This window comes from Corvus moneduloides, chromosome Z (genome assembly GCF_009650955.1).
Source record: "Corvus moneduloides isolate bCorMon1 chromosome Z, bCorMon1.pri, whole genome shotgun sequence".
NCBI classification, from domain to species: Eukaryota; Metazoa; Chordata; class Aves; order Passeriformes; family Corvidae; genus Corvus; species Corvus moneduloides.
In genome coordinates this window covers 30431865-30442420 of record NC_045511.1, presented here as the reverse complement: position 1 = coordinate 30442420, position 10556 = coordinate 30431865, and the positions used below count along the sequence as shown (strand labels likewise).

The 10556-nt window shown below is 40.4% G+C and overlaps 1 long non-coding RNA gene across 1 annotated transcript; it reads left to right on the top strand.

Annotated features, from left to right (window-relative positions):
* The first annotated feature begins 1819 nt into the window (after positions 1–1819).
* Positions 1820–6820, top strand: LOC116438544. The gene is made up of 3 exons (XR_004237801.1): positions 1820–1936; positions 2139–2236; positions 3794–6820. It is a non-coding gene; the product is annotated as an uncharacterized LOC116438544 (long non-coding RNA).
* Positions 6821–10556: the final 3736 nt, after the last annotated feature.

Here is a 10556-nt window from a genome sequence, read left to right as displayed (position 1 = left end):
GGTTTTTTGTTTTGGTTTTTTTTTAATGACTTTTTTCCGCAGATTTGCTGTATATAATGCATCTATAGCTAGACTGGAGTGTCAAAACTGATGCAGATGCATTGCTCATCAGCGATAAGGGCTGGTTACCCCATGGCTCAGGGTATAATTCACCAGAGGGGCTTTGCAGGTTGCTGCTGTTGAGAGCGTTATACACTGTGTTGCTATCAGGCAGCCTGACTCGTGCCATGATGCATTTCTGCAGCTGCAGCAGTGCCATTGCTGCTCCTGAAAGTAACCACCTCATAATACGGAATGAGCTGATTTGCTTGTGGGAGGCTTTGTGTGACTGTGGGGCTTGGCACTTCTTGCTGTCTGCTCAGAGCAATGTCTCAGTGCCTATGAAATAAAACTCATACTGCTTTTCCCAGGCCTGGCCTTTTTGTACAGTGAACTAAGGCAGGTGTGCTTTTTTCCTGATCTCTGTCACAGTGAACATTCTCCGTCATAGTAAACAGGCAATTTGAAAAAACTCAATTGCTTGGTAGCTGTATTAACCAGGACGTTTGATGCCCGGTTTAAGCCAACAAACTGAAATGGCAAATGTTGCCTGGCAATTTGTATCGCTGTGCTTACAGTATTTTTCATTGTCTCTTCCAAGTCTCTCATTTCTGTGATGTCCTCAGGAGAAGCTAGTGATGCTGAGAAGTACAAACAAACTGAACCTTCCCTGATCTTCTCCAATTCTGAGATAAGGAAAATGGAGGTAAAGTGTGTAATAAAGCTGGGGCTCATTAGACAATCCCTGACTAGCTGGCCTGGCTGCCTTCTGAACTGAGAGGAACATGGGTTTCAAAGTAGGACATGATGACATCTAAGCCCTGTATGTGAAATTGTATGGAATATTTCCCTAGGTGTGGGTAAGTCTGTAGGTTAGATGTTTTGAGATACATTGACACTGACCTCTGTAATTTATATAATCTGTCTAATATTCTTGAAGTATCTTAGTCCCTTTGGATCATGAGGACTCTTTTAGAGTCTTTAGGAAAATATCAGTTCAATAGACTTGTGAAACTACTTGTTTGATTATGGTTTTCTGATTATATTCACCATCTGAGTACAGCACCCAAAATCTGAACTTCTGGTTTCCATATGTGTGCATGTGTTTCTGTATGATCTGTTTTCATGCAGTATCAGGTTTTTCAGATCCCTGTGGAGAATTTCCTGCAACACTGACGAGAAGGTAGAATATGAAAACAATTTATAAGAAGTGCTAATATTAGGTTTGAGAATACTTGTGCCATTGTATGCACACAGTAAAGAATATTGGAGAGGGTTCTGCATTTGCTGTAGCAGAAGGGGAAAAAGCCTGGAAAACATCAGTACTTGATGGTATTTTAGGTATCAGTTTAGAAGAAGACACAATGATGGTGCTAGACATTTGCTGCCTATGTTGTTGCACAGCAGGTTTGTGAGCATAAAAAAATTAGTGAGTTTGTGCAAAGATGGTCCTTATTTCCAGCATTAGCAACAGGTAGGACTCATAATACTTCTCCTTTCCTGGCAGTTTTTTAAAAGCACTGGTGAGGAGTATTGATGCAGAATGTACAGGCTGTGGGGTTCAGAACATGGGACTTCAGGGCCAGCTTTTTGACTGCTGAATGGGAACAGTGATTTTTCCATTCTCCCATCATATTTGACAGTTCATGCTGAAAGTCTTTCATGACAAAATCTGTTTCATATTACATAAACCATGTGCAAGCTAGTGGAAAAATGCTACTTCTGAAATTATTCTTTAGTAGTTTCTGCATTGGCTGTCTTTTGCCATTATTTGGGAAAGGGCAGGAAGCCAGAGGGAAGAGGAGCACAGGCAATCTCTCTCTGTGTCATTTCATCACTCACAACATGAAGATCAATCTGAACAACTGGGAACATGGTTGCCACTGTCAAATACTGAGTATGTGACATTTTGTTTTCCGTTGCTATGTGTACTGGATGGTTGTGTTGCTGCATGCATGCCGTCTTCCTTTGATTCACTTTCCAAGCGGGAATTGGAGGTGAATGTTTGTCATCCGCTTCTGGCAGTTTACAAAGCATTAGCCTTTAATTTATTTTTTTTTTTAAACAACTATTCATCTAATTTTCTTCTTGTCTTTCAGCTCAGTTTCCCTGTGCTTTCCTTGGTTCCTACTGCGATTTCAGAGGCATGGAGCAGCTGCAGTGCTGACCTGCTGACTAACAGGTTCATGAGACCTCTGTAAGTCTTTGTTGGTCTTGTTTGGCTTTGCTTTGTAATTAGAGGAGTATCCACTGGTGTCGTAAGTGCATCTGAAGCTTTTGTCCTCTGCAATGCTTCTGCAAAGAGCTGCATGTCCCAGCAGATGGAGTAAGATAAACAGCAAATGCACAGCCATTGATATGTGCTGGTTCCCATCACAATTTGAATGAAAATTCAAATGGATTTCATACTGCTAACAATATAAATATATATATAGATTGTAGTCAGCTGATTGGAAGGGCTGGATACTTGCCCCTGCTTTGCAGTTCTGTGAGTTAGTGTTAGCTGGGATGGCAGATGTCTCAGAAGTAAATTAGCAGTAACAATCAACTGGAAATCGTGTATTTCCCCAAGGTCCACAAGCACCCTATTGTCGTACAAAGAGAGATAAATCCAGGAAGGATGTTACTAGTTCTTAGGGAATTAGTTATTCAGTCTTTTATTAATGGAAAAAAAAAAAAAAAAGGGATATTTTCCATAATTCAGCATCTTTTCATATAAAACAAAAACTATGTCACAAGGAGAAACCTTATATTATTCAAAAGCCCATAATTCTGCAGAGCATTTTGCAGGCATAAACAACAAACCTTGGGTTACTTACACAATCAAAAATACATGTCTTTTCAGTTGCCTATTGCGGGAGTATGCCAAGAACCAAGCCAGAAATTACCCCCAGGAATTTTGTTTTTGAAAATAGGCAGGTTGTGTTAGGATGCATGGTGAGCCTGTGGGAGTTAGAGGCTATCCACATGCCATGTGTTTGAATGTCATTGTTGCGCTTGCTTAGGCTTGTAAATTGGCCCTTGAAAATGCCAGAGAAATAATAATAAAAAAAAGACAGGGATCTAATCCATGTTTATTTTCTTGAAGTTTTCTTCTGTTGTTTTGTTTTGTTTTGTTTTTATTTTTAAATACAGTTCCTGCTTCTATGAGTAAACTGGGAAAACTGGTAGCTTTCCTGCTTGAAAATTCCCATATCTTCTGCTGTATTGAAATTATTGTTCCTGGTGCTGTGAATTGTTACCTCTGCAGAAGATTATGCTGCTTTCTTTCCCTTAATAAATTACTGCTTTTTCTACCCCATCTTTTTTACTACAGTTTGGGCTTTATTCAGTGACTGAGATCATAAATGCATATGAGTGTATTTTAGCAGTTAGCAGCCATCTTGCAAAAATCTTGAGTAAAAAACACGTTCGGGTGTTTTTTACAGGACTTCTGACATGAAGTAATAATATAAGGCTGTTGAATAAACTGTCTACGCAGAATGCTAGAAGGTGAAATTTGTACTAGAACTATGATATCATATGTCTGACTAAACTGTATAAAATTTATAATTTTCAAGGTACATTTATCACAGTCATTCACAATCCTACCCCCGAAAAAGAGAAACAAACAATAGAACAAAAAACTCCCCCCACAAAAACCCTCTCATATTAAAAATATGTACATTACTTAATCTGTATACATATATATGTGTAATTTGATCTTAATATGGTTAGATTATGTAACTGCTGTTTCTTTCCCTTTCTGTTCTAGTTTCTCAGCATGACTGCAGTTGTCTACAGAGATAATTGGAATATTTTTGCTCCTGTTACCCTAATGAGGGAGGGCAGAAGTGTTGTTGCTGTTTCACAGATGAAGGGAAAAGAGGTCAAGTGGATTTTCTCAAGGTCACACAATGACATCTGCAGCAGAGCTGTGATTTGAAGCCAAATCGCCTGAACCACAGAATTTTGACTATTAAAAGATCAGAATATATTGGCTGTAACAACCATGAAGACACGCAAATCAAATGCATAGTTTTTATGCCTTCCTTCCTGCCCCCGCCCTCACCAACATAACAGCAAACTGTGGGCTTTGTTTATACATTGGTCCAGCAATATAATAGCTCTTTATCATTATCCTTGATAATGCAAAGCTTGGTTGAACTGTTCATCCAGTCCCGTAATTATTGGCATGGGAATACAGCACAGGAACAACCATTTTCAAATGAGTATTTATTTTGAAGTAGAAACATGCCTCATTGTTTCTTTCCTTAAATCAACTGGGTAATAAAAGCCAAGACATTCAGCTCCTGATCCTGAAAGGAAGGATTCCAGGTTGTTCTCAATTTCTACCTTTAAAACTCACCTTTGCTGAACTGTGTTCAGAAAAAGTTTAATTTATGATACTCACAGCCTGCCATTATGTGTAGTAGTGATGTATTTTTCCTATGTGCTCCACTGTCTCCCTGCTCCTATTTGGCTCTGTTCCTTTAAACAGTCAGCATATTTGGACAGAATATCTTTTCCTGCTATCCTGTGTTGCTTTCAGGCTTTGGGGGCCGATTGAAATGCAAACCAGAAACAGGGAGTTGCATCCTAGACACCCCTTGCCTTTTCCCCACTGACTGGAGTTGTCCCCACTGGCTTAAATCAGCACATAAGTCTGAGAGGCTGCCAGCGTTCTGCAGAGACTGAGTGGTTCTGCTTACCACGTTTTGGGGTAGATCTGTTCTGATACCTTAAATAACCTGATCTTCTGACAGTTTGGTCTGTCTACTTTAGCACTCAGCCCTTGCATTTTAACCTTGTCTGTGTTATCCCCTGTCTCTTGTGTGTTGATTAGTTGAGAAACTGGAACTAGGTTAGTTCTGGTGTGCAGAACTGTAACAGCTTTCCCCCACACCTGGCAGTTTCTGTTCTCATTGACAAATCTCAACTCCAGAAATACTCCGCTTTTTTTCTTTTTTATTTCTTTTCTTTTCATCCTTTTCATTTTTGGCAGCTTGGTCTGCTTCTGAACAGTTTTCATTTAGGGTCATATTTCTGCTGACTGCAAAGATTCTGCTGATTTCTGCTGCTTCTCTGCTTCATTTTGTCCCTTGCAAATAGCCAGTGCTGGACTCTCTTAGAAAACTTTACAGTGGACAACTTGGGCAACAAAAGATATAGGTATGTACAACTCTGAACTCTGGAGGCCGTAACACTCAGTGAAGCTTTCTGGACTCACTAACATCCTCTTTTCACTCACAGAAGAAAAATCAGAGGGAAATGCCATGTATAGCAGATTACTAGTTCCCTTGGTCCCTAAGCATTCATTTCTGTAGAGAAGAAATACTGGGAAAAGAAACAAACTGTTCTGAGCTGGAAGAGTTTGCAGCCCTGAGTAAATGTGGAGCAAGGCAGGCTACCAGTTCAGGGCCAGGACATTAAATTATTTATTTCGCCTGAACTGGCCTAGTTGGTCTGTTTTGAGAAGGTCGCTGTATTGCACTATTATGCTTCCATTGATATGGCTGAAGGCCTGGTGTATCTTCATCAGCACTTCAGTCATATGGTTTTCACTGGTTTTGAAGAATGCATTGACGTGACTAGGGACGTAGCTTGCTCAGATTTAGGGGTTCTTCTATAGGCAGCAAGGTGTGTTGCTGTTTTTCAAGGAAAAGGAATATTGTCAGATTTCCCCGTTTAGTGAGAAAAGAGGAAATTGAATAGACCCAATAGTTTAGTTCTGTTATCCAGGTGATCCCATTCATGACCAGAATTTCCTGGTCTAGGAGAAGGACCTCATGTAAAACCCTCTTGGCTGCAGGTTGGACAGGGGTGTCTGGGACTGGCAAGCTCCTCTCATCACAATAGTCCTTCACCCTACTACACAGGTGCTCAAAGTAGAGGTGTAAGTGTGTCTGTAGATAAGCAGTTCTGCACAACCATGCCAGGCTTTAATGTTTTCTGCAAAAAGCTCATGCTAAGTCAAGTCCCCTTAACTATTGCTTATGTGTTGTCTTGATTTCATCTGCTATTTAGAATACTTCTGTAAGAGCACCTGATTGTTAGCCTTGCTCTTCAATCTTCCTCTGCTCAGGACTCTCCTTGATAATTGCGTGTGACTTCAACACCTTTCCCTCACCTAAGCTTTGGACAGAACAGCATATGGAGATTTTGCCCAGCCTTTCTTCTAAGCATGTCCATAAGAGACCTCTCTGCTCAGTAACAAGGTGATGAGATTCCAGTCTTGCACATACGGTTTGTGGGAGCAGTAGGGAAGCAATGCATTCCTTAAATGTACCTCTGACAGGAGAGAAAATGGCCTCAAGTGGCAACAGGGGAGGTTTAGGTTAGATAATAGGAAAAATTTATTCAGTGAAGAGTGATCAGGCATTGGAACATGCTTCTCAGGGAAGTGGTGGAATCCGCATCCCTGGGGCTATTTAAAAAACATGCAGATGTGGTGCCTAGAGACATGGTTTAGTGGCGGACATTGCAATGCTAGGTTAACAGTTGGAGCTGATACCTTCATGGTATTTTCCAACCTTAGTGATAATATGATTCTATGGTGCTAGGATTCCAAATGTCTGCAAACGCTGTCTGTATCCACATGAAGTTGGTGACTTCATTGTTGACAAATAAATACTATTTCTGAAGCAAGAAAACCCCCACAAGAACAAAACATGGTGGCTTTGAATGGATGCCTGAAAAATAGTGAGAATATGCCAAGTTATATATTTTTCCTAAGAACATACCAGCTTGCATCTGCTCAGGGGATTTTCTGAATAAACTGTTTCTTTCTTGTTTAAGAGAATCTGTCCGTTGCATTCCTCTGGTATTTTTCAGGTTCTAGCAAACTTCAAGAATTTAACTCTTTTGACAAGAAGTATTACCAGCATAATGAGATGTTGTATGAGGAGCTACCTCTTCAGGATTATTTTGATCCTGGTCTCTCACTTTTCATGTAATACTTCTTGGAAGTCATGGTGACCTGGTGATCGCTCTTGAAGAGCTCACTTTCTTTTGCAGCTTCCATGTGACCTCACACATCACTTCTAAACATTCCCAGTCTGCTTTAGCCACTCTATGCTTTAGATATTTGAGAGCTTTTCAACAGCTCAGCAGAACAGAGGTATTTTTCCTACTTCTGTCTTCGGTCCCTTTCTTGTGCTGTGGTCTCTGGCCAAAAAAAGGCATACAATTCTAAAGAAGATAACAGAAACTTACTGTTTTGCAAGGTGTCTTTCTGTGTGAATGAGTGTTTTAGGTTGCTCACAGAATCACCAGCAAAGGTACTGGCAAAAACAGGTTTAACATAAAAGTGAAATCATAATGAATAATAAAAAATTGGACTGAAACGTAAGATCAATTAATCTGAAACTAAAATCAACCAAAAATTATCTATGTGGAGCCTGGGGATGGAAAAGGGTAAGGATGGAAAGGGTAAGGATTCAAAAAACAAGGGAGGTCATGCCACTGAGTCAGGTGACTCTCTTCTGTGCAAAACCTCGCCCTGGACTTGAACAGTAGTTTGTGCCTAAAGAGTTTAACAACACTAAAACAATGATCTAATTTAAACAATTTACAAAAGATTATACAGAATTTACTTCAAGCCCTGTTTATAGCCCTAACTTACCTACCATCCTAAAGTACTTAAGAATCTAAGGTTCCAAGTAAATTTTCTGTAGCATATTCACACAGACCTAGAGTATGTACAAGGTACCTGTGAAAATTCTCCCTCAAACTCGGTGAAGTGTTCATGTCAGATGTCTTTGCATCTTCTCAACAGGCAAAGGGTTGAGCCTCAAGGAGTGGGGGTATCAGCCCAGCGTCTGTCATCATTGTTCAACAGTGGTCATGCAAGTGCAGCAAATCTGAGAGTTCTCTGGCTCTGTGAGTCCTTACTCAGATGGAGATGCTGGAAGTCAGAGGGTCTCACTTAGGACCTCTGTTTATAGGTTCATAAGAATGCTGGCTTTTAACACATTGACATCCTGGCCACAATCTGAGTTGGTAACTTTCTATTAAAGTTCAATAACAAAAATGTTATTCCTCTTGGATTGTTATTCAGGTGAGAAAAATAAGTTTCCAATGGTGTTTGTTAAAACTAGGAGCTCATTAGACAGCACCAGTTCCTGGGAGCAGACCGTGTTTCTCATTAACTCAAATGGAGATAAGCTCAGGTACTGCTCATCAAGACTAAGGCCTAATGAGCATTTCTGAGATTGTAGTGTGGCCCGAGGTTAAGGACAGTGAGAGATGTTACCAGGCTTTCTAATGCTTCTGGGGTGGCTTTTTTCCAGTGGGTTTTGAGCATTTTTAGGTTTGAGTGGGTTTTAAATTGCTGTTGCTTTTGCTCTAATGGAGCAAAACTGACTTCTAACCTCTAATGGAAGGAAATTTGTGTAAAGGAAAACGTTTTTCAGCCCTCAGTTTCCTTATTTTGATGGAAAAAAGAGACTATGGGCTGGAATACTGTATAATCACTTACAGCAAAAGAACTATTTTAAATGCTTTTTTCAACTTCAGAAGAAATTTTGCAAATGTTAGTTGAGGAACTTCCAATATATAGATTGGACTTGCTGTCATGTAAGCATCTGTTTTCTGTCAAATATTCCTTGACACACCTTCTGTCCATAATTAATCTCATGAATAGAGCAAATGCTAAAAAAGTGTTCTGCTTACAAGACAAAAGTCAGAAGTCTTGCACTGGTATAAACAATCTTCAAATGCAATTCAAACAACCATTTTCAGTAATCATCATTTTAATTCACAATGCAGTAGTAGAGTAAAATGCAAAATATTAGATATTATTATTATATTCACTTAATTGAAATGGAAAATTACAAGGGAAAATGAAATATCATTCTGATCTTTTTTATACTGTCACATCTAAAAGATTTTGTCCCTAATTACAGCAAGAAATATATTTGGAGAACACTATTTTGATGTCCTAAGCATCTTCACCTATGTATAAGGTTGATTCCTTTGCCAGATTCTTAGTCAGTTTTGTTTCCCCAGTCCAAAGTCCTCCTTTGTGGCAATCTTCATTTTTCCAGCCTATCTGGAATTCCTTATTACTGCCCCATGGGTTTTCACCAAAAGTGGTCAGCACCTTTCAGAAGGACTATGCTCCAAGCAGATACACTTCTCTTAGTATTTATGCTAAGGCTTGCTGAAACAGAGTCTTTTCCCCATCAGTGTTGGCTTTTCCCCAGCAGTCCAACACGACTCATGAAGCTTCATAGCTCCCAGGCTGCTTCAGACTTTGCAGAGTCTGGAATGGCACTGTGGTATTGTCCACCCTGTTAGTTCCACTGGATGATTGTTTTGGGCCCTAGTCCATGTTCAAAGTCTTCCTTTGTTCATCCTCATCTGCTGGAATAGGAGGCGTGCTACCACAGATAGCTATCCTGCAAATTAGAGGACCAATAAACTTTGGTACTTAGTGGCAGGTGCTGATATGGGTCCTAATAGTAATTTTTGTGCCCCAGAAGACCCTTCCTGTTCCCAATCAAGCCACCTGAAAGCTTCAGGGATGCTCAGAGTGCCATGGTCTAATGCACTGAAAATGCCACTTCTGATCCCTGACTTCTGCTCTTTGTCTGTTTACTGGAGATGAGCCTATAGCAACTACAGTGGTGAATGTGAATAGTTTAACAGATCATCCTGATGATGTGTGTGACTATTTCAAAGTAGACAGTTGTCTGGACATGCTTGGCATTGTTAATTGCTGTTTTATATGCCTAGAACAGATGTTATGCCTCAGAGCAGCAGCCTGTAGAAATAGAAATAATTAATCCACCTGCAGTATCCCAAGAATTGCCTGCAGCGTGTCCACAGAGCCCCAGGGCTCCATGCTGCTCCCATCAATACCTGGCTGTGAGGATAACATGCTTATAAATTGCAACCAGTTTGAGGCACTCACACTGAAATGCAGTGCTTAAGTGAAGAGAGAGGAGGGCATAAAGAGCAGTGGGGAAAGGCAATTTAAAAGGATGAAGTTGCTCTTGAACTGCTTGATTTACTTCTTTTTTTAGGGGTGAATTAGATTGAAGAACAGACCCTACAAGCCTTTTGCTAGTGTACGTCAGCATAAACTCCAACCCTGAACCTCTACAGTGCAACAGCTTTTAAGCTGTCTAATTCCTCTGCCTTTCCTCTGGTGTGGTATAGCCACGTGATGTATGCACAGGACCAGCTGTCTGCTCAGGATTGCTCAGCTGTTGGGGACAGCTGTATGTATCCTGTGACACAGGCAGGTGTCCTCATGGGTTTGCATTGCAGCATGTTATCTGGCACTACTCTGTTGGCCTCCACCAGGTCCTGCCGCTGCAGTAGAGCATCAAAGTCTTTTCTCCTGCAAGGCCGCTCCTTTGTTTTCCCTTGACCAAATGAGGGTTCTCTTCCTAGTCATGGTCTTGAGGGAGTAGTACCAGGCCCTCCTACATTTGCAGGATCAAATTAACTCTGTTAATATTACCTGTTCTGTGGAGTCATATCCATTTTTGCCTCATCTGTGTAAGTTTAGTTAATCTTTATGGACTGTG